A 25969-nucleotide genomic window follows, 5' to 3' on the forward strand; every position below is an offset into this window, starting at 1 on the left:
TCATGCCACAAGTCTGGAAACCTTCAAACGTACTCTGAAAACACACCTGTTCAGACAAGCCTATAATTTGCTATGGGCAGCACTGAAGGCACACTGGCTCACCCACTAATTCTTGTGTTCCCTTCCCCTTTGTTTCCTCCCCACTACCCTCTAGATTGTAAGCCCGCAAGGGCAGGGACCTCCTCATAGTGTTTCTTATACTGATGTTATTTTAACATATGTACATGTACCAACTACACATCAACTATGTATGTATCTATATTTATTCTATTCAATGTCATGACTGTACAGTGTCTTGTATTTCTTATGTATATTTGTTCCCCATTATTTGTTTGTATTATGTACAGCGCTACGGAAGATGCTGGCGCTATATAAATAAAAAATAATAATAATAATAGTAACAGCTTTACTGTAACAATACACGACATCTGCTACACAAAAACGCTCTAAAAACCGCTAGCCATGTTTAGGAAACCTCTCTAAGTCCCCATTCACACTTAAAAACGCAAAACGCAAAAGCGTTTTGCGGAAGCGTTTTGCATGAGCGATTTTTCCGTGATTGACGCGGAAAAGTCACTGGACACTGCAGCGATTTTTCTGCAAGCGCGTTTAGCGGTTCTATAGCACTGAAACACGATCGCTGGAAAATCGCCTCAAAATGGTGCAGGCTACACGTTTGTGTTTGGCGATTTGCGTTAAACACTGGCGATTAACGCAAATCGCCCAAGTGAGAACGGGCCCATAGGGTATCATAGCACTAGCGCTTTAAAAAGTGCTAGTGCTTGAGCATTTTGCCGAAATCGCCGGCAAAACGCTCTAGTGTGAATGGGCCCTTAACATGCCTAGAATCGCTCTGAAAATCTGCTTCAAAAACCTCTAGCGTTTTGCGGCTGTGCCAGAGGTTTTTGGTGTGCACTGGGCAGGACATTTTTAGATGCATATGAATGATACATTGGCCCATATGCAATTCACTTTTTCTCCTCCTAATTTTTATCCTCGGTGATATTTGCACATCTTGTCAATAACATGCCTTTTAACCATTTCAGCCCACGGGGATTTTTCACCTTATGCATCAGAGCAATTTTCACCTCCCATTCATTCGCTAATAACTTTATCACTACTTATCACAATTTATTGATCTATATCTTGTTTTTTTCGCCACTAATTAGGCTTTCTTTGGGTGGTACATTTTGCTAAGAATTATTTTTTTATAAATGCATTTTAATTTTTTAACAGGATTAATAAGAGTTTTTCGGCCATTATAGCTTTAAAATAATCCACGCTGCAATAATTAAAACCTATGTATTTTATTTGCCCATTTGTCTCGGTTATTACACCATTTAAATGTTGTCCCTATCACAATGTATGGCGCCAATATTTTAATTGGAAATAAAGGTGCATTTTTTCCATTTTGCGTCCATCACTATTTACAAGCTTATAATTTAAAAAAATGTTTGTAGTATACCCCCTTCTAATGCATATTTAAAAAGTTCAGACCGTTAGGTAACTAAGTTCAGACCCTTAGGTGTCTTTTTTTTTATTGTATTTTTTTTTTTCCATTAACAATTGTATTTGGGTAATATTTTGGTGTGGGGAATTAACAGTTAATTTTTAATGTTATTATATGTATATGTAAATTGTAATGTAAAAAATATGTAGATGTAGTTTTACTATTTGGCCACAAGATGGCCACCTTGAATTTTTTCCCCTCCTTGTGCTTCTCGCTAAGCGGAAGCACAAGGGGAATGCGGAAATTTTTCCGCGCAGAAAGACTGAAGCCTCTAGTAAGAACGTTTCGGTTTTTCTGCTGGGGAGACGGATCTGTGATCGGGAACCATGTTCCCATTCACTGATCCCAGGGCTACCGGGGGACAACACGGGGGTGCGCCTGCGATCGCGCTCGGGAGCGCGCTGAAGCACGGCACCGCAGCAGAGCAGCCGCCTGGACGTGAGCTTCATGTTCGGGCGGCAGAAATAGTTAAACCACCAGCAAGCAAGAAAATACTCAGAATAACTTTAAAAGTACTTGTTTAACTACTTTTTGGTACTTTTTCAATTGCAAAGTGTTGAAAAATTATTTTAAAAAGAAGATGAAAAATTATCATTATATTATGAGAAAACTCAGGAGAAAAGGTAATTAGTTACATATGGACCAATGCATTTTGTGCAAAATCTGTAAACATTTCATAAAGTTCTCATATGAAGTGACCCTAACATTGCACCAAAAATGGGGCGTTGCTAGGATCCTAAGAGATCCAGCCAAAAAATGGGTGTGGCCATGCACCATACTGTGGGTGTGGTCATGGGTGGAGTCAAATTTACATGAACTTAACAGCGGTCTGAGTAGGTTTGATCAGCAAATTATTGGACGAAACCCCCCTCTCCATTAATACAAAAAAAATTATTTAAATGCAGCAAATCAGATAAATAGGCAGTGTCACTTAAACATAACAGCGCTGCGTAATATGTTGGCACTTTATAAGTACAATAAATAAATAATAAATAAATAACTAGGCAGAGTTACCTGGCTTCTGTGCTGGTCTGGCTTTCTGCTGGGTGAGCTGGCCTGCTGCCAGTCCCCCCATAGCATTCACTGACCTTCTAGTGGACCCCCACCCATGCTCCCACGGGCCTCCCATTGAGGTATCACAACTCCCAGCATGCCCTCACAGAAGAACCACAGCTCCCTGCATACCCCCATTAAGGCATCACAGCTAGCATGGCAGCACAGCACCCAATATGCCCACATAGAGGCACCATAGCACCCAGCATAGCACTACAGCACACAGCCATAAAAATTTTCCTGGCAGAACACAACTTCTGAGAGCAGAGGGAAATAAAAAAAGGCCAATTCCTGTATTCTCATTTAGGGACACTTCTAGACTTTTTGCTGCCTGAGGTAACTCCTGGATGGGCCTCCTGACACCTCATCAAATTAATGGGCAGCCCATGTGTGGTGCTGTTCGCCGGGCCCCAGAATCACTTGGGCCCCATACAGCAGTCCCCCCTGTGGTGCCCTGAAGACGGCCCTGGTGGTACTTTATGCACTTTTCTATTGTTCGAAGACAACAAGTCTAAGCTGTATTTTATTTCGTATTACCTAACTTCTCCTCTATAAATATTTCCAAAAGGGTTGATTGATCCATGAATTCTATTTCTGGGCTTCAGGCCAGCCAAGTTCAGGACTTAGAAATATGGTCTATTATTGAATACACTGAGAATAATGATTTTGTTTTATCTATTTGTCCTTCATCGATGACATATATCCACTTAGTTTATGATGTAAGGTTTTAATTTACTGTGAACTGATCATTTTAAGTTGAGTTGACTGGCAACATTTTTCCTACAGCAAGTGAGAATTCTTGACCATGACTTGACCCGATCAGATGCATAGCATCATCCATAATATTTAACATATACGTGCAGTATATTATATGTCCAATACTCGGGTAAAATAATTTATTTTCTCGTTTCTCCTCAATTGTTTTTATCTTCGGAGGTGGGTTAAATCAAGGTCACAGTCTTTCACAAAGCCCTACAAGATGACTGGTCCATGGTGGTCATAGCTGGAAGATTGTATCTTTTATAGTCAGGACAGGGAGGACAAATTAAATAAAACCCTTTCGGGTGCAGTGACTGTGTCAACTTTTTCAAACTCAGCCATTGATATGTGACCCTGCATTATTTACTAGCAGGCTTGGGCACAAATTCGGCTTTGGGTTAGTCCGGATAGTTCTATCCGGATCTCACCCAGTAATGCTGTGCGGTGTGGGCGGGGGGCTCAAGCTTACCTGTCTGACATCTTCTTCGGTCGTCCCTCGGCACCTCCCACGATGCGATCCACGCGTGTCACGTGATTACAAACACTTCCTCCTTCGAACCAGAAGTAGGAAGTGTTTGTACTCACGTGACCGTCGCTTGGAGCGCATCGTGGGAGGCGCCGAGGGATGACCGAAGAAGACGTCAGACAGGTAAGCTTTACCCCCCCCCCCCCCCTTCCCCGCACAGCATTACTGGGTGAGATCCAGATAGGACTATCCGGACTCACCCGAAGCTGAATTTGTGCCCATGTCTGTTTACCAGCTTCATTGACGCGTTCGAAAAAATAAATTCCCATGGTCAAATTATCTAAGCAAAGATCTTCTAGATTCCTAATCTTCAAGGAGGTGAGGGGCGCCCAGAACAAACAAAATATAAAACCAAGCCCATAAATTAGCTCTATTCTTCCTATCCCGATCCTCTCCCCCACCCCTACAAGTGTTCCCGCCCACCCTACCCCCACAAGTGGCCTGTCCCCTTGAGCCCAGCAATCAAACCAGTCAAATGGCGCCTAGACACAACAGGGACCACCCCTACCACGCGCAGAAGACCACAACACAGACCTTGCATATCTCCGGTGTCGCGAGGGCGCCGCCCCAAATTAACTCCGACTGTTTATTGGAAAGGGCGAGGCTGAAGGTGAAATACTTTGGACACATAATGAGAAGGCAGGATTCAGCCAAACTAATAGCACTGTTTAAAAGGAAATAAACATGGCAGGCTCCATATTCCTCTCACTACAAGGTCAGAAGTGTGTTTTGTTGAGGGGTCTACAAAATATCAAGCATGTGGTTTTGATGTTAGATGATCAGTTTATGCATCATGATGTGGAAAAAATAAATTTGGAGAAGGGAGTTAAGCTACATACACACATTAAATAAAAAAAGACCAATTAACAATTTTTTGACTGATAATCGTAAAGCAAACATAGCCGACTGACCTTCAGTGGCGGTACCAAATGACTGATATGGAGAATCGGTCGTGATCCAATCTGTTGCATTCGTTTGACAGATGATTGGTACGCACAAGGAGTGTGTACAGATAATTAAGCGACATTTAACAATCATATTATGTGATGTGCACACACCATGTTAAGCGATGCGTAAAGCGCATATGCCACTTTAGAACATTTTAAAATTAAAAGTATAGAAATGAAATACGTGTGAAAAGAGAGTGGATAAATGTTAAAGCGGTATAAAACCCTGACATACTATTCAATAAAAACATGTTTTCCTACTTTTTATATGCCATACGGTAATCATGTTTGCTTTTGTGCATAAGTATTAGTATTCATTTAGAAGTTATTTGTTCCCAAAGTACACTTTTTTTGCACTGAAAGCTGACTTTGCATTTTATTTATAACTGCTTTATTCATGTTCTAACTAGCAGAAATGCTTTCTAAATTGTCTGACTTTGTTCAGCAGAGTCTGCAGTGTCAGAGAAGTGTTTATTTACATTCCTCACTTGATACAATTAAACACAAGATAACATTATCTACAACCTCGGATGTGTCCAGATTTCTCTGCACTGAACTTTGAAGTGCTGTGTGTAACCCTTTGAATGCTGTTCTAGTAAAAAAAAAATGCTGGTTGTATATAATATGCTGTAAATTATCTTTTAGAGCAAAGAAGGAATGCTGGGTTTCATTAGGATTTAAAGGGGCATGCTACTTCATTGTGAGTGCTTTATAAAAGCGAACAGAATTCCGTACTGTCACATCCGCATTCTCTGTGAATACCTTGTTTCTTTAATCGTTGATGTGTGCATGCAGGTCGGTCGTTTGTGATTGTTAACCTTCCCTGAACGATTGTTGGTCGTAGTTAATTTTAACCAACTTTTGTCTGATATGTGTACTTATCTTTACACATGTAGAGCTTGATTCACAAAAGAGTGTTAACTGATAGCACGGCGTGCTATGCAGTTAACACGCAAAGTGACGCGCTCGCAGCTTTGCGTGCACAAAGGCTTACGCCCACGTGCTAAACAAAGGTTTGCGCGCGTTCACGCAAGCGTTCGTGTGCAATGCGCGCGTTATCCCACGCAAATGTTATTTAGCACGCATGCGTAAGCCTTTGCGCGCGCAAAGCTGCGCGCACGTCACCTCGCGTGTTAACGGCCGTGCTATCAGTTAACACTCTTTTGTGAAGCAATCCCAATATTTTTAGGTCAGACCTGACAACCAGTTTGTACGGAGATTACCTTAAATCATAGGTTTGGGGTTCAGAATGTGTCTGGGGTAAGCATATGAAATGTATCTGGGGTGAATCAATCTGCAGTAGTTGATTAGACATTTTTTTGATGAATGGGATACAATCCAAGACAAAGGTAATTAATCATATCAGCTGAACATTCTGTAAATCAATCTCTATGTTACAGAGCTAACCAAACATTTATTGAAATCTTAATCATGAACTTTTTCGAACTTCAAAGGCATTGTGAAATCCAGAAGGCATTTTCCCTCAAAGTTGAATGTACTTATAGGTAAAAGTGTTAAAATAGGGCGCCGACCAGTATTGTAATATACACACACTGCTGAATGTATTTCTGTTTTGGGGTACCTACATGTTATGTAAAATAGGGGGAAGGAAGGGGGGATGGACGAGTCTGTGCGTTGGGTGGGGGTTTTGGCAAGGTAGGGAACAATGCCACAACTCGACATGAGACATAGGGCTTGATTCACAAAAGAGTGCTAACTGATAGCACTGGTGTTTTCGCGAGAATTTTCACGTTTCGCACAATCGCGAACTTTAACAACGATAACGGTTTCATGCGCATATGCAAATTTTCTCGCAAAACCGATTTCATTTGCACACAAAAATTCACGTTTGCGTGCAAAACCATTATCATTGTGAGCGAAAATTCACGTGAAAACGACCGTGCTATCAGTTAGCAATGTTTTGTGAATCAAGCCCATAGTCACCAAGACTGTGGCAACTGGTTAGTCAAACAATGCACAGAGCCATATGACAGAACCCCAGCAACCCATGACTGTGCCCACTGCCCAGTAACAGACAGCACTCCTTAACAGACCCCAGTATCAGAGAGCAACCTCCGACAGTCCCCAGTGCAGGTGGAACAAGGTCCTCCGGCACCCAAGGCTGAGACACCAAAGTGCGCCCTTCCACCCCCACCCCAGCCGTCACACACTGATTGCTATTACACTAAGAGATGCCCCAGGGCCCCCAACACCTTAATCTCTAGTTATCTGGCTTGCAGTCACTGCCATGTATCCCCTTTTCCTTATTTCCCTCTGCTTCAAACACAATAGGTAAATGATGATAGCTGAGTGAATTGTGCGCCCCCTCCTACACTGCGCCCTGAGGCTGGAGCCTCTCTCACCTCTGCCTCGGCCTGGCCCTGCCCCAGTGCCATCATCCCACACTCTCTTTGATATATCCAATATCAATAGTGGGGTGCTCGGGTCTCTGGTGGTGGATGGCGCCACCTCTCTTCATTGAAAGGAACTCTCCTCACAGTGATTCCAATATTTATTTTACTTTTTCACCATGAAGCCACTGCTTAGAGATCTCAAGGATCTCTTTATAAAGGCAATAATTGGTCTAAGCCAAATCTAATGGGCACCTGGACATGAAATAAGGGTTGCTGCATATGAAACAGAAGGCTGCAAAAAAACCCCCAAACAAACAAAAAAAAAAAACCTCACAAAAATGGAACCTGGGAGCCAAGAGAGCTGTGCATGAAAGTGAGGGGCTGCAGTACAGGGATGCTACATATGGAAGAGGGGTCTGCGAATGGAATGGGAGTGCTGCGGCTTCATATGAAAGGGGAGCCTGAACATACTTGTCCGAGGGGTCGAAAAAATATAAAGCCGGCCTTGACTGTGGTCACATGACTTGGGAGTCACACATGACACAATGCCCCAGTGACCAGCTAGTGCTTACATGCAGCTCCCGGGTCACTCAAACAGGACAAGAGAGATAAAAAGAGAAGGACAACCTAAAAACAGCTCTAATCTCCCCCTCCTCATCCGTTTAAAAAACAGTTGCAAAAAGCAAAAAGTAAAAAGTTAGAGTAAGAGGGTTTTTTTTTTTGGAGAGGGAGGAGTTCAGATGAGTTCCAGATCATCAGAAACTAGTGTGTGTACATCTCTGCCAGATCGTTAGGCAGTCCTGCTTGGTAGTTTGCTTAACGATGAGTGACGAACCAGCCCATTGTGTTTGGGCTTCCAGCTGGACACCACTTGGTCAGGTGCTGCCCTGTCGTCCCTCCTCCACTTTCTTTTGACAGAGCACCTTGTCTGCACATTTGTTACCGGCAATATCAATCAATCAATCAATTATTGATCGTTAAGAGGGACATTGATAGTACATTTATGTAGAGAGGAAAACTCATATTTAACATTTATATTGCACTTTTCTCCTGGCGGACTCAAAGAGCTTGAGCTGCAACCACTAGGGTGCACTCAGTAGGCAGTAGCAGTGTTAGGAAGCCTTGCCCAAGGTCTCCTTAAAGAGGAGCTGTTAGGTATAGGGTCTCAGAGAAAAAAAAAACACATATACCAGTAGCTAAATATTGGCTGTACTTACATTACATATGCATTTCACGGTCCACGTTTGGATTTCACAGAATTTGTATATAGTATTTGCAGAGAATGATGCTCCTGACAGCTCATGGCAGGTTCCATGTTTGTCTGTCTCGTATAAAGCCAATTGTGATGTAATATTCTCCCTTATCCTGCTTCCTGATGATTCGACTCACAAAAAAGATCCTAATGGACAACACTACTGTGCAGTGAATATTAATTAGCCATGTGGCTAGGAACAATAGCGGACTCATGCAGTATACGCTAACGGAACATGTGCCCTGTGATTTTTCAGTGCTGTAAGTTAGGCTGCTGTTACAAGCTGCTGTAACATGAGCCTGTAACTTCTCACTGTGACAGCAGCCTTAGGGCGTGATAGGGAAATGAAGGGGAGGACCCAATGTAGTGCACTGGGGAGAAGAAGCAGTCCCAGAATGCTTTGCAGTATTTGTTATGCGGCCTGCCGGCCTCCTTAGGAGCTTGGGAATAACCAGCCTTGCTGTTCAGCACACATCAAAGTAAGAGAGATTTTTAACTTCAGTATTGCCTTTTTGGCTTCCTTCTAAACTGTTTAACACAGGAGAATAGAGGTTTAAATTAGCTTTTGCAGCCTGACAGTTACTCTTTAATAAGTAGGTGCTGGCTTACTGAACAGGAAGAGCCAAGACTCAAACCCTGGTCACCTATGGCAGAGCCAGTGCCCTTAACCAGTACACTATCTAGCCAGTGCTTTAGAAGGTCAAAGAAACAAAAAGGAAGGGAACATCTCTTAAATGGAGATGCAAACAGCAGTCCAAAATTGAACAGCTTTTTTCACCCCTCAATGTTTATTCTGAAGTTGGACTTTAACCCTTACGTCAAACATCCTTGTCCAACTTGGAGCAGGATAAGCATCAATGTATGTATCAATGTTCTTTGTGAAGATCCCCAGATCTCCCACTGCTACTACCGTCCCACAGGAGTATTTCTGGATGGTGAAATTATGGTTATTCCCGATAAACGTGACTTATTTGACCGGGCTGAGTTCCATCAGCTCTTTGTGTTCAGAATTCTCAGACTAAATAATCCCTCTTCGGCCTTACGTCATGGCATCAGGAGCTACTTGTCCATTCAAGGCTTAAACCGCAAGAAGTGGAGTCTAGAAAACGTTAAACAAATCACTGGGATCTGCGGATCATAAATCAGACCCACCTCAGCTTCCGCCCAAGTAGTCCGGGGATATCTGTGCTGCTCTGTGCGGTTACTAATGTTAACTCTGATTCTAAAGGAGGCAGCCAGGAACTCTGAAATCTGGGACAAAATAGAGATGACCTCATGGCGCTTGCCGAGTTATTGACAGAGCAGGAAGTCGTGTTGATCGCTGCGGTGAAATAAGTCAATAAATAAATTTTGTACTCATTTTCTTACAAACATGTCGTTGTTTACAGTCTCGGGGTGACAAGTTGAACTTTTACTGCCTTAATCACTCAGCAGAGTTTTCGCTCTAGTCAAACACATTCAGGTTACACGATGTTGCTTAATATTTACGTACTACAAATATTTACATCTTTCCCCAGCTGGACGGATGTTGACTAACCGCATGCTAAATGGTATTAAGATAGGCGGTTTAAACAATAGCTTGAGTTTTTAATGGTAGATATTTTTATACCGCAGATTTATGGCTGGGGCTTGTATTGCCTGGAGTCCTTCACATTAGTGTTTGAAAATAAACAGTACGCTGATTCACAACGTAGACTTTACAGTCCGAATCCAAACCACCACGACCTCTCCAGTTCAGCCCAGAATGCCAGGCAGAGTCACTGTGCAGGGGCGTAGCAGTGGGGGATGCAGAGGTTGTGGCTGTACCAAGGCTCTTGGTACTGAGTGGCCCATATAATCCCCGCCTCCGGTTGCTGCATAAGTTCTTATTGGTGTTGTAGTGGTAATGAATGATCACCTCTATCTGTGCTTTGAAAAAGTATAGTAATAGTGGTAATAATGATCATGATTAATGATCAATACAAAATCATTCCTCTTCCTCTCTGGGAAGCTGGTTTTGGTTTTCTGTATCATGTGATTGTTATCCATACATTGCTGAGGAAGGGGTAAGGGTATAGTAAAATTTGCATAGGGTCCCTTGGCTCAGTAGCGGTAGCAGGAAATGTGGGTGTCCGCTAGTGGCGGAGGATTCGGTTATGGTTAGGCATGGGGGGTGGTTATAGTTAGACATGGTAGGGGGGTTATGGTTAGGCGTGTGGGGATGGTTATGGTTAGACATATGGAGTGTGGTTATAGTTAGGCGTTAGGGGGTCGTTAAGGTTAGGTTCAGGTAAGGCATTTGTGATCAGTAAAGGTACTGATATTCTACTATCGGCTTTCCTGGGTGACCAAATTTGCACATCCTGACCATGGGTGCACAATCAAGTACTTAAAGACCTCACTGACCCAGAAGTAGTTGCAGGTACTGTTCATTGGTGAACAATTCGTCACAAGGCCAGGTGAACTGTTCGTTCCATATCTACTTTAGAATTGGCCTAGTTGAATTTTGGTTTTAAATCTAGTGCAAGGGAAATCCAGGAGCCTTTTTGCTCAGAAACTTTTACTAACCATCTGTTCTTCATGTTAGAAGACAGCGTATGCATAGGCTATCCCTCCATGAAGTATGTTATATCAACCAGCAGATAGCATGGGAGAAAAATGGATGTTTGAAAGACATGAATATAAGAGCCAGAGCAGGGATCAAAAGGAGCAGGCATATGGAGTCAGATCCCCAAGGTGGATAGATAGGTCAAGTAACATGGGAAAAGATAACGATATAACCCATGTCATGGAATGTAAAGTGCTGCTAGCTCCTCATGATGCATGGGTGTACTCTCAAACTAATGACACAGCCATGAATGCTGGGAACGCAATGCTCCTCGCCTCAGTTTCCTCCATTCCTACCATTTACTGATGACCTCTGCTCTTCCAACTGGTCGCCACAACTACATTCATTCTGTGCATAAGGACAGTTCTAATCAGTTTATTACCATCCTGATCCATGCCGCTAACAGGTGACAGTTATTTTAAGACGTTCTCCTCTCAACGTCCACATTGACATCAAACAGCCAAGTCCGGAAGAAGTTAAAATTCTTGTATTTTATCACTCTCTTGCTCTGGTTGTGCAAAATAAGTCCTACCAAAGTTCAGGAGGAGTTCACGGAACACATGCCAGTTCATACATGTTTTTCATCTTCTCCTAACCTGAATCAGAAGAAGAGGAGAAAAAATAGCAATGAGTTCTTGTGTTGCGTAATTGATACACAGCAAGAGGACATTATGCTCAGCTGTGAAATGCTATAAGAGCCACCATAAAACCATCCAATACGGGTTCAGGTGAAGGCAACTCTGCAGGGAAACCGAGTGAAAACAGACCGAGAGCAGATGTTGTAGAGCAAGAACTCTTCTTTATGGGGTCTGCTGTACATCGCTGTTCAACCAGATGGGATACATTTAGTGAACTATCTCCAATTAATGCCTCAAATACAGAGATTAAAAAATATGCACGAAAACTATCTTAAGGACATGTTTAATGCCGTGTAAAGAAGCACAACACTGATAAACTACTGTAGTCGAGAGCTTAGCAGTCCATAAACCACGTATACTTGAATCTATTTATGTATAAACCAAGGCCTCGCCTTTTCCCTAACAGAAAAAAGTAAAGGTGGTTGTCTTACCCAGAGCTGTGCTTGAGGACCGAGGTCCTCACAAATGTTTGAGCCAGCTCAAGTAAATTGAAGGGACTGAATCAGGAAAAGTCTGGTTCAGTAGAACCCATTCCTCCATTTCTCTCCCCATCGCTAAACACTGACATGAATATGGCCCTCGAGGGCTGCAGATGGACAGCCCTGGTCTTACCTATAAACACTTCTAATCCCCTCTTCTTATGGATCTCTCATCATTATAATGCCTCTAGTATGAGCCCCCAGCAATTTATACCCCCACCAGTCCCCTCCACACTCTGCAACCCATCACTCCAGTACCCTCAACAGTTCCCTCACGCTGCTGGTGCCCCCACAAGTCTCTAACTGTTCTGATTTTCTTATCACATTGGTCTTGCCATGACTCCAGTCCCCTGATCCACCCATAGAGCATGCAAACATCAGTACAGGTAATCAATATAGCTAGTTTAGCTAGGGTTTATTGCTCATATTACCTCAACCAGTGGGGTAGCATTCGGGGGTGCAAAAGGTTGTGACCACATTGGGGCCCCTGGACTAGTGCAACTAAAATGAAACTAACAAACGTGTCCAGCGCCCCCCAGGGACTTAAATACACACCTTGAATACAAATCAGATACAAAATGATGCACTAAACCGTGATCTAGATAAATTTAATGCAAGCTGATACACATGAATGCAGCTAGCCACAAGTAGACTTACATTTTTTATACAACAGGAGAAAATGGCAGCGCTTCCAAATGCAGGCTGCACCCAAGTTGACCAGCTGCATAGATGTGCAAAGCCCAAAAAACAGGCAGATTACACAACTTGCTTTCAAAACAGAGACAGTTAATGGGGTAAATTAGCTTCCAGAAACAGTTTGCGCGCAGATTGTTCAGTACTAGAAATTCTGAAGAATGAAAGATCATTGCGGTTCAAAACCTCCTCCAGATATCATGGTTACTGAGAAGCCCATTCAGTAAATAAGATGAAAGTTTGGTCAATCAAGTAGACAAACCTGCACATTCCCTTAGTGAAGCAGCCCTCCTTAATGGCTAGGAGGAATTCAAACAAGAAAAACAGTCTTGATTAGGTTTCCAGTCTGAAGAGTATGCACAATATACGTGAGGACATTAAATCTTTCTCTTTGGTGTCCTGCATGTTCAGATCGCCCACTGTGGGAGAGCTTAAACCAAGACAGCAAAAGGCCTACCCCACCTCGCCAATGCCCCAACTCTCTCTGCTGAGAACCTCTTGATGCAGCCCCCCTCCTTTCATGTCACCACACCCCCTCCTTTTTAGAGATGGGGCGAACCTCAGATTTTAGGTTTGCGAACCCGGTTAAAGTTTGGTTTGTGCAAACTTTCACGAACCGCAATGGACTTCAATGGAGAGGCGAACTTGAAAATTTAGAAAAAATTATGCTGGCTAGAAAAATGATGGAAAAGATGTTTCAAGCGGTCTAATACCAGGACACAGGCCTAGTGCACACCAAAAACCGCTAGCAGATCCGCAAAATGCTAGCAGATTTTGAAACGCTTTTTCTTATTTTTCTGCAGCGTTTCAGCTAGCGTTTTGCGGTTTTGTGTAGCAGTTTTGGTATAGTAGATTTCATGTATTGTTACAGTAAAGCCGTTACTGAACAGCTACTGTAACAAAAACGCCTGGCAAACCGCTCTGAAGTGCCGTTTTTCAGAGCGGTTTGCGGTTTTCCTATACTTAACATTAAGGCAGAAACGCATCCGCAATCCAAAATCTGCAGCAGCCCGGGAGTATGCGTTTCTGCAAAACGCCTCCCGCTCTGGTGTGCACCAGCCCATTGAAATACATTACCCTAGCGGATCCGCACCCGCAAGCAGATCGCAAACCGCAGCGGAAACGCTCCGGTGTGCACTAGGCCTGAGAGATGCTTGAGTGGGATACACCTCACAAGTCTCAATAAAAAAACCTACATTTGACGCAAACCACTGTTTTAAGGTCAGAAATCACATTGAATATTGAATTGCAGGCCTAAACTGCTTTACAACATCTTGCATGTGTATACATTTATCAGGAAGTGTAATTTCCTCCTTCCCTGCCGGAGGAGGAGGATCTTGTCTTCCAGGGATTTGTAGGATGTCAAAAGCACACTCACATACATTGGCCAGGAATCGAACCCAGGTCAACTGCTTGGAGGGCAGCTATGCTCACCACTATACTACCAACACTACAGGCTGAAGTCAGCCTAGCTGGCCTGGGAAGGATGAGAAGCTAGGTGGCCATGCAACCATTCCTGCTAACCTAAAGCTTACTTGTGTCTTACAACACATTGGCTTAAGACTTTACCAAATCCAATGCTCCAATATGGGGAAGCTTCTCTGTTTGCTGTTTTGTTTTTTTTAAGTGTGGTGTCACAATTCACTCATCTCTTCAACTACAAGAAAGGCCCAGGAGTAGTCTTAGCTACCGTAATATCTATGTTAAGGCAGGGCCCTTATTACACTTTCTCTTACAGGGCTATGGAAACCGTTTTGCTCATGCGATAAAGCGAGGTGCAAAAATGAAATCATGCCTAGCAGAGGGTGGTTTCAATCCAGCAACCTTTAGGTTATGGGCCCAGCACACTTCTGCTGCGCCACTCTGCAGTCTGCTTACATTTGTATACAATCTTCAAGTTTAAGAAGGATACATTAGTTGAAATAGTTACACTACAATCTATGTTACAGCAAGGCCCTAATGACATTTTCTCTCAAGGGGCTATCTTAAGGGCTATCCTACCTGATTGTGCATCCTGCCAACAGAATAACGTAAACTGACAAATCCCTGCTTGATCAGCTTGGGTCTGGCCACTCCACAGAAACAGCACTTACTGAATTGGCCAATGATCTTCTTCCCGTTAAATCCACAGGCAATTATTCCATAGTCCTCCTTCTTGATCTTTCATCAGTGCTTGATACTGTTGACCACATCTTACTCCAACAGATACTCTCATCTGTAAGCATAATGGCCTCACTCTCTCCTGGATATCTTCCTATCACTCTGGAAAGTCTTTCATCATCTCTTACTCAGATCAGATCTCTTCTCCACATTCTTTGTCTGTGGGGATACCCAAGGCTCTGTCCTTGGCCCCCTCCTGTTTTCTTTTTTTCCATCTGCATGACCTTGGCAACTTAATCAACTCATTTGATCTCATTTTTTTCAGGCTCTTCCTCCGCTGCTTCTCTCTGCTAAGGTTTTCATTGGTTGCCAATTAGCAAGAGGATCCATTTTAAACTCTTAACCTAAACCTATCAAATTCTACACAATTTTTCTCTCCTATTCATTTTGTCCTCTTTCCAGACAACAACCCAACCACAATCTCAGATCTGCACACACCCTTCTTTTGTCCTCTAGAATCCCCTCCTCACATTCATGTACAGCTTCTCATGTGCTTCACCACCCCTCTGGAAGGCCCTTTCACAACACATCCGTCACTCTCCAACCTATGAAATCTTTAAACTCTCCCTCAAAACTAAATTTTTATGACAAGCATATGCTCGAACTCAGGACATTCCCCCTTTGACCTCTGGCTAAGTTGTATTCCTTACTAGATAACCTAAAAACACACTGCCTCTAGGTAGGAATACTGTATACTAACCCATCTCTTGGTCCCCCACATCCCCATTCTTTTAGATTGTAAGCTCACAAGGGCCCTAGGGCAGTGTTTTGGCATTTGTTTTTCATTTTGTGTCTTGCAATTTGTTATACATCTTATTCATTGTGTTACATTTGTCACTGTAATTACTAATTTTGTATTATGTACAAGTGTCTATATTTGGTGTACTCCATTGTCTGTATTATTATGTAGGAATTACGGTTATAGCAGCACTGACGGAGCACAAACTACTGCAAAAACACTGTAATTTGTACACCAGCAATAGCTGGAAGCCACATGACATCTTTCCCCAACATCCATGGCGGCCTGTAGGAGGAATAGTAATTAATGCTGCGGACTTGTGCAGGAGTGGGGTTCAGGGCCGGGCCGAGGCATAGGCTGGAGAGGCTCCAGCCTCAGGGCGCAGTGTAGGAGGGGGCGCACAATTCATTCAGCTGTCATTCCTAATTGTGTATGAAGCAGAAAGAAATAAGAAAAGGGGATACATGGCAGTGACTGCAAGCCAGATAACTAGATATTAAGGTGTTGGGGAGGTTGTAGGCCCTGTGGCCCTCTTAGTCTAATAGCAATCAGTGTGTGACAGCTGGGGTGGGAGGGATGGAGGGGCGCACTTTGGTGTCTCAGCCTTGGGTGCTGGAGGACCTTGTCCCTGCTCTGGTGGGGTTAGCCATTTATCGACTTTACCCAGCCCCCAAATCTCTCAGTGGCTGAATAATAGATATGTGATAAACACGAAAATAACAGAGGCGACAATATAGGATAAAAACGATTAAAAACCGTTTAAAAGGAAGGGGGCCAGAGGCGCTTTGGCTTTCTGACTGATCAGTTTAATGTTCTCCACACTTGATTGCCTGATGAAGCGGAATGTTGGCCCGTGAAATGCGTTGCATATTTGGAGATTTGTTTTAATAAATGCTACTGTTACATTTATAACGGCTCATTTGGCCTGATCATTATTTACCTGAGAGAGGTGAATCCACCCACCCCCTTCCTTTTAAACGGTTATTAATCTTTTTTATCCTATATTGGCGCCTCGGTTATTTTCGTGTTTATCATATATCCAGTCCACCCTTTGGTGGAGGGGGGTTTCCCCATCCTTTTTATATCTACAGAGAGCGACTATTTTAGACCTGAGTGGAGTCAGGTTCTAATTCTCCCCACCTGCCTGATCAGTGGTTGCCTTTGAGGTGACCCACACTTGTGAGTATATTTCTTATACACAATTTTTTCAGTTTTATCAAAAATAATACGTTAGATTGGGCTCTCGGTTTCCATTTTTTGTCATTCAAGCATCGAATAATAGATACGCCCTGGTGGATGAGTAGACCAGTCCCCTGTGGTTGTCCTCAGGTTAAGTGACGTCAAAGTCAAGCATTGGCAATTTGTGGCTAATAGCACACAGTCGTCCCCGTTTAAATCCATTTTAGCAGTCCCTGTGTTTTATTTTAAGTTGGGGAAAAGGATAATGCTACATATCGATGTTGCGGCTGGTGTTAACCTCGGTATTTAATCAAATACCCTCATTGTGAAGCCTTCAATACATGTCTCCCTCTCAGCTTCCTCTAATCTATAAATGCCGTCTATTTGTTGTTCTAAAAGAGCGTTATGTCCAAATATAGCTGAGGCACATGTAAATGTATTCTAAGATTCTTCTCAGATCAAAGCCCACAGATGAAGCCCAGACACACGACTTGGCTGAAGAACGTGTCGGGGGATCGTTGTGTTGTCTGAATCTCCAGCCTTGCGCATCTTGTCATCATCACAGATGACGCATGCCCCGTACTGGAGTCTGTTTACTATTTATGGAGACATTTGGAAGCCCTCCAGAACTGACTCTGATAAGAGGTTTCTGTGGAGTCCCATAACTAAAAGAGTGTTTACAGGAACTGAATAGAATCCTGCTATATTCTAGTTATACTGTATGTGTAACTCAGATGAATAATGTTACCATCATCGTAAGCCATGATGACTTTCTAGAACTAGCGTAATTGTGTATGTGTCTTTTGCTACGTTCGCTGATGTCGTTTCTGAACTATGCATGGGGTTAGAGCAGGTTAAGGGTTGCAACAAGTGTGCAACGTGTATCACGGCCACAATTGTGCAATTGTCTGGACGGTGGAAATGTTCGGAGCCCGTAGTCATCAGGAGCATGGCTGCTTCTAATTAGCCTGAGCTCTAGCTCTCCTCTGGGAACGGTGGTGGTTGACCAAGCTTACCGGGAAGAGAGCGGTGGTGCGCGCCGTCCTGTAGCTGCAAAGGTGTGATTTATATTAAAATATACAAATCAATATAGAAGCTTTCCTTGTGCTAATAAAGTCGGTGGCTTTGGTAAGTCAACATTTGAGGTCAAAGTGTTTGGAAGGTATTTCAAAGATCACATAAAAATTAGGATCTGCTAAGCACACTTATTAAGTTCATTCTTCTACATGAAAACTGCCAAAATCACTGTTTGCCCTGAAGCTATCCAGTCATCATTTACTGAACATGTAAAGTAATAAGAGACGGCCTCTGGAGGTTACTTTCATTGTGCTATTATTTTTGTGTTTGCATGGACTATTAAAGCGGACCTGAAATGAAAACTGAAGGGTTTAGCTAACTCGAATTCCAGTAAAAGTAACATTATTTAAATAAATTTTTCTTATAATTGTGGTTGCACTAAACAGGAAGTGCCTGCTCCTGTATCTAGCCTAGGGTGAGGAGAGCAGAGCTGCTTCATAGCTGCATTCTGGGAAGGCCACATGTTCCTAATACTAATCCAGGGGTGTCCAAAGTCCGGCCCCCGGGTCAAATGTGGCCCGCCAAGGCATTCCCCGTGGCCTCTAAAACTTTTGTGAGATTTAAATTGCATCCAGTACGCTGACCATTGCAGTGGCACGGCATTCATTAATGTTTAGGGTAACCTATGTCACCACTCTTCCTCCCCCTTTGTTCTCCTGTAGTACCATAGAGGGTAGTAAAGACCTGCAAAGAAATGGCTGCTAGAGTTTATACTCAGTATACACTGGAAAATGCCAGCCATTTTTTTGTAGTCCTATCGTTATTACTATGGGACTACTGAAATAGGCTGTAGAAGTCTGGTTGGAGGGGTAGGAAGAACAGATACACGGGCCTGGACTTGATGAGTGAAGGGTAGCCACTCATGGTCTTTCATTGCCACAGTCTCTGCCAGAGGCGATCCCCGCTCCAGTCAGTGATTAGCGGGTACTACAAAGCTGAGAACATACTGTGGGGTCAACTAAAAAGATATAATCCATTCTTGGGGATGTTAAGACAAAACAGGGTGCTGGAAAGCAAAATAAAACCCACAGGTGAGCACTGAAAAGCTGGGGCACTAGAACTTTGTCACACTTTAGCTGACACTTGTGAGCTCTCCACCTTTTTCCAGCACTCTTCCATTTTCATGAAGGCCACTTGGCTAAGCCCCCCCCACCAAATGGTCCCAGTCCTCCTCTGCTTATCACATGGGTAGTGGTAGTAACAGAAGTGTTTCTATCTACTCATATTATTTTTATTTGGCGTTATCCATTAACTTTAAATTCAGTGGACATTTGATTTCAAGCACCACCTTCCCTTCAGGTTACAGAGAACTCAATAATAACCTGGCTGTAATTGGTATGATAAGGGCTGTAATCCCACTGGAGCGGAGAGCAAACATCTTTTGGCCGTTCTCTGCTCATTGCTAAACGGACAGTGAATGGCACCTAACGGCTGCAACTGATCCATTGGATCTGGTAAGTGGGCCGCACTTCTGTGCAGTCCGCGATAATCCTGGTCCTGCGCTGGCAGATACGCTCACCATATAGCCTATGGGGGAAATGTATCTGCCCCTGGCTACAGCTGAACCATTGGAGCTGACATTACACTCTCCACTCCTGCTGATCCAGCGCAAGTGGTAGCTTTCAGGCCTACACACGCTATCAATTAGGCTAGCACTGTGTTCTGTTGCAATATGTTGCCGGGAAGGGGGGGGGGGGGCAGGGGCGATGGTGGGTGGTTGGGATGATATGGTTGTGACGGATGAAAGCTCTCGGCCGAAGTGATGCGCCAGGCAGAACTCTGCTTGGCGGTCAAAGATCCTCTGGAGGCTTCCCAAGTTCTCCTAGATACCACCGCTCCTGCCCAGGACCTTTTTTAAGATGGCAACTGCACACCTTGTCATCCTCTTCTAGTAGCACGGAGCTGCATGAAAAGTAGTGGGGCCACCATAACTTATCCCACAAGCTCTTGTCGGATATGTTTCGGGGGTCAGTACATGATAAGGGTGGAGGCCTGTAAAGAGGAAATCGGGGGCATTCCAGGTGTAACGCTGACACATCTGCCACCTACTGTATGTGTGCCTTAAAGTATACCAAGACGGATTAAAAAATAAATAGCATTCCAGAGGCTTCTTTGCAAAGTATCTTTTTTTTTTTTTAATTCTAAAATTTGAATCTTCCTTGGTACTCTTTAAGACACAGGGGCAAATCCAGGATTTTCAAGGGGGGGATTCCTGATAGGTCTCTTTTGGCAAGCCGCACACTACCGCACATGCGTTTGCCCACAAAATCCACATTATGCACAGCATTTCTCCACAAAATACACACAATGCGCAGTGTTTCCCTACAAAATACACATGATGCAGTAGTGTTTCGCCAATATATATATAATGTGGCAGTGATTAAGTAGCCAGATAACCCCCCTTTATTATGGATAACGAAATTACCCCACCCCTCTTTAGTATAGGTGACCAGATGACCCCCCATTTATCACACAGGTAGCAGACCTGAAAATCGAAATGTGGGCAACATTCACCAGAAAATCGCAATGTGGGGAGCAGTGACCAGAAAATCGTAATGTGGGCAGCAGTTACCAGAAAATTGCAATGTGGGTAGCAGACACCTGAAAATCGCAATGTGGGCAGCAGTCCCCAGAAAATCGTAATGTGGGCAGCAGTCACCAGAAAATCGTAATGTGGGCAGCAGACACCTGAAAATCGCAATGTGGGCAGCAGACACCTGAAAATCGCAATGTCGGCAGCAGTCCCCAGAAAATCGTAATGTGGGCAGCAGTCCCCTGAAAATCACAATGTGGGCAGCAGACACCTGAAAATCGTAATGTGGGCAGCAGACACCTGAAAATCCTAATGTGGGCAGCAGACACCTGAAAATCACAATGTGGGCAGCAGAGACCAGAAAATCGTAATGTGGGCAGCAGACACCTGAAAATCGTAATGTGGGCAGCAGGCACCTGAAAATCACAATGTGGGCAGCAGAGACCAGAAAATCGTAATGTGGGCAGCAGACACCTGAAAATCGTAATGTGGGCAGCAGGCACCTGAAAATCACAATGTGGGCAGCAGAGACCAGAAAATCGTAATGTGGGCAGCAGACACCAGAAAATCACAATGTGGGCAGCAGAGACCAGAAAATCGTAATGTGGGCAGCAGACACCTGAAAATCGTAATGTGGGCAGCAGGCACCTGAAAATCACAATGTGGGCAGCAGAGACCAGAAAATCGTAATGTGGGCAGCAGACACCTGAAAATCGTAATGTGGGCAGCAGGCACCTGAAAATCACAATGTGGGCAGCAGAGACCAGAAAATCGTAATGTGGGCAGCAGTCACCAGAAAATCGTAATGTGGGCAGCAGACACCTGAAAATCGCAATGTGGGCAGCAGACACCTGAAAATCGCAATGTGGGCAGCAGTGACCAGAAAATCGTAATGTGGGCAGCAGACACCTGAAAATCTGAATGTGGGCAGCAGACACCTGAAAATCTGAATTTGGGCAGCAGACACCTGAAAATCTGAATGTGGGCAGCAGTGACCAGAAAATCATAATGTGTGCAGCAGACACCTGAAAATCGTAATGTGGGCAGCAGACACACCTGAAAATCGTAGTGTGGGCGGCAGACACCTGAAAATCGCAATGTGGGCAGCAGTGACCAGAAAATCATAATGTGGGCAGCAGACACCTGAAAATCACAATGTGGGCAGCAGACACCAGAAAATCATAATGTGGGCAGCAGACACCTGAAAATCACAATGTGTGCAGCAGACACCACAAAATCACAATGTGGGCAGCAGACACCTGAAAATCACAATGTGTGCAGCAGGCACTAGAAAATCGTAATGTGTGCAGCAGACACCTGAAAATCACAATGTGTGCAGCAGGCACTAGAAAATCGTAATGTGTGCAGCAGACACCTGAAAATCACAATGTGTGCAGCAGGCACTAGAAAATCGTAATGTGTGCAGCAGACACCTGAAAATCGTAATGTGGGCAGCAGACACCTGAAAATCGTAATGTGGGCAGCAGACACCTGAAAATCGCAATGTGGGTAGCAGTGACCAGAAAATCACAATGTGGGCAGCAGTGACCAGAAAATCGCAATGTGGGCAGCAGTGACCAGAAAATCGTAATGTGGGAGCAGTCACCTGAAAATCATAATGTGGGCAGCAGGCACCAGAAAATCGCAATGTGGGCAGCAGTGATCAGAAAATCGTAATGTGGGCAGCAGTGACCAGAAAATTGTAATGTGGGCAGCAGACACCTGAAAATCACAATGTGGGCAGCAGTCACCAGAAAATCGCAATGTGGGCAGCAGTGACCAGAAAATCACAATGTAGGCAGCAGACACCTGAAAATCATAATGTAGGCAGCAGACACCAGAAAAAAAAAAATGCACCTGTGAAAAAAAAAACAATTCACTTACCTGACAGAAGTATCCTCTCCCAGCATCTGGCACACAGCTCCCTGAGTCCTCCTGCAGCACATCTCCCGCGCTGACAGGCAGGGTGCAGGGCTACGGCAAGATGGCTCCCGAAGCCCTGTACTGGAGACACAAATAGTCTCCAGTGCAGGGCTTCGGCAGCCATCTTGCCTTAGCCCTGCTCTGCCTCCCGGGAGACTGAGGGCTGCGGGGAAGAAGCTCTACACCTGGCTGGGGGGTCCCGCAATCGGGAGGGCGTCAGCGCTCCCCCCCACACACACGGCTGGCGGGCCCCGGGCCACCCTGTGGCCAATGGGGATCCCGGCGCACACACATGAGCAGGTGGCAGCTGCACTATAACAGTGGCTGCCGCTGCTCAGATTCAGGAGGCACTTCTAGTCTAGGTGCGAGGGGGTGGTTCCAGACACCCGGAACACCCCCTTCCGTGCGCCATTGAGACACAGATAGGGTATAGATGTATCAGCGTTACCCCGGTAATACCCCCGATTTCCTCATTACAGTTCTCTCATTCACCAAACATCCTCCTGGGTTTTCCCGTGTCTTTTCTCTTTTTCTCACTTAGATTTTCATTCACAAAGCTCATTTTATAATTTATCTTTCTTCAGGCCTAACGTAAGGGCCCTTTTCCACTAGCAGTAGCTAGCGTTCACGCTGAACGCTAGCGATTGCTGAATCGCATAGGTGCAGGAAACCTCCGGCGATTGCGTTCACGATTTTGCTATGCACTGTACTGCATAGCAAAATCGCGGCAAAGATCGCTCCGCGGCGCAATCGAGTTTGACAAAAAAACGAATCGCGGTAGTGGAAATTGCCTACCGCGATTCCCATGTTAATATGCAAACTGTAGCGATTTAAAAAATCACTAGCGGTTTTTGATTTGCGATTCAGCATCGCAAACACCGCTAGTGGAAAAGGGCCCATGACGGCAAAGCTGCCACCGCAGGGAGCGCACTGCAATTTTATCATTACAAGCACAGGGGGAGCACCCTTAACGCATGCGTTACCACCCATGAAATAGGTTTAGCTGTAGCAAAATATCAGTATTATTTACTGATATTTTACTGTTGTAATTGCCAATTTAAAGCGGCCATAAAGATACAGTACATTTAAAAAAAAGATGATTTGAACTGGGAGAGCAATTCCAGTGGCCTGGCTATCCTGCTGATCCCCTGCCAATAATACATGTAGCCATAGACTCTGTACAAGCATGGAGATCAGATCTTCCTGACTGAAGTGTGATTGGATTAGACCAGTGATCTGCAAACTTGGCTCTCCAGCTGTTAAGGAACTACAAGTCCCACAATGCATTTGCCTTTATATATCATGACTGTGGCTGTCAGACTCCTGCAATGCATTGTGGGACTTGTAGCTCCTTAACAGCTGGAGAGCCAAGTTTGCAGATCACTGGATTAGACACATGCTTGTTTCAGGTCTGTGATCCAGATACTACTGCAGCCGAATAGCTCAGCAGGATTGCCAGGCAACTGGTACTTTATAAAGAGGAAATCAATATGGCCGCCTCCATAACCCTCTAACTTTGCGTGTCCTTTCAAATGAGATAGAAGAATGGACAACGCGTGTGCTTACAAAGTGGTAGTGAAGCATAAATTCATTGTAATGTATGCTTCACTGTACAGCACAGGGCCATTTTTAGGCATAGGCAAACCATGCAGATGCCTGGAGTGACAATTATAGGAGGGAGCACCACAGGGCTAGTATTTGCACACTGTACTTAATTCTTACAGTCAACTGCTAGTTCCATTAACAAAGGAATGGGTGGTCATTTTAAAGTGGAGCTCCTGCATGTCACTCCACAGAACAGAAGGAAAACAGAGAAATGCACCCTGTATGTATTTAAATAGTTTATCCTGTCTAATTCCTCCTCATCTTTGCACTGTAATTTGATCTCTCAGCTGCATCAGCTCATGAATCTCCTATACCACGGCAGAGCAGCCGATTTGTAAGCACAGGATGTTAAAACATATGTCTGCTTCCATGAAAGCAGGAAGTAGACACACTGCAGATTTATTGCAGGATTTGTATCAGCTGTAACAAGGAAATGTTTTTTATTTAAAGGTTATTATGCTGCTTATCTTTGAGCGGAGCGGAAATTCTGAGGTCAGGTCCGCTATACTGTAACAACTAAATGAGCCCTGCTGTATTAATTGTTGTAACTTTGATTGGATTTCCAGGACAATATAACCTGCAAAGGCTGCACATAAACAGTATCATGTTTATAAAGTGGACACACGCCCTTCAAAACAACTATTGGGAGAGTTTGGTATATACAGTATGTTCGAGTTTGCTATATATGTTACGGCCAGAACCCGAAGTGTGGCCACTTCGGGTTCTGGACGGACAATGTGCGAAGTGGCCGCAGCGCAGCGGCTAATGTCCCCGCCGGCTGCTACTTTTTATTGTATGGGAGGCGGGGAGAGGAGAGAGGCGGGGGAGGAGGAGAGAGGCAGTGCGAAAGCCGGTGGCTTCATCTATTACATTCCCGCCGGTTATATTTCATTAAATTATGCAAGTTGTCATCAATTTGGCCGCAGCGAGACGGCGTAACATTCCATTTCTAACATTGGCCGCTGCGCTGCGGCCACTTCGCGCATTGGCCGGCCAGAACCCGAAGTGGCCGGCCAGAACTAGAAGTGGCCACACTACGGGTTCTGGCCGTAACATATACACTATGTTCAGTGAGTTTCAGCCAGTGAAATATACAGTGTATGGCCTGGTAATAATTTGGGTATCCTTTACAACATTATTTTGAGAAACAACATAATTTCTATGGAAACTACCAATTGATGTAGGTTATGATCTACCCGTTTATGAGATTGGGGTAGGGAGACCAAAGGTGCTTTGCCTGGGGCGCCAAAATGGCCGGAAGCAGCCCTGGTACGGTATCACAAAGCAGCGTGCACAGTGAGGAAGGACCAGTGAGGTCAGGCTGGGGAGCAGGAGCGGATCAGACTTAAAACATCTCATTAATTGCCTTCTCTTTTACAGCGCTGCAATCGTCTGCTATCTGCCAGCCGCGGTAGATGTGAATGGAGGCATTGACGTGAGAATGGCACTTAAGGTCTGCCAAGGAAGCCGACGTTTAGCACCCGAGCCTTTTATTTGGCAAGCCAAAGCCCGGGGGCATTCTCTGCTTCCTGACCGGAGTTTACAGCTTTTCCCCACTTGTTACAGACGGGGCGAAGCATCGGGTAATAAGAGTCCATGTCACTCCACAGCACGTCTAATAAAAACATAATTAACGGCGCGGCAGACACCCTAATCTCTCCAGGGTGACATGTTATGGTGCCCTTGTCTTGTGATCCCTTCAAATCAATTACTACAGTGTATATCATCGTCCAGAGCAGCCCGAGAGGAGGACCTCCGGAAATGCTCCGCGTCTGGGCCAAGTTGTCAAATAAGCCGTACATATGTTGAAACAACCTACATGTGAGCGACAGAGAGCGGCCGGAGCGGGTCCCGAAAGCCCCTTTGAACCTCGAAAATGGGAAACACATTGATTTTTTTTCCCTTTCTTCTTTCTTCTTCTTTTTTTTTTTAGTTGTATCGGTAAAACGCCACAA

The sequence above is a fragment of the Hyperolius riggenbachi genome, chromosome 1 (genome assembly GCF_040937935.1).
Source record: "Hyperolius riggenbachi isolate aHypRig1 chromosome 1, aHypRig1.pri, whole genome shotgun sequence".
Lineage (NCBI taxonomy): Eukaryota > Metazoa > Chordata > Amphibia > Anura > Hyperoliidae > Hyperolius > Hyperolius riggenbachi.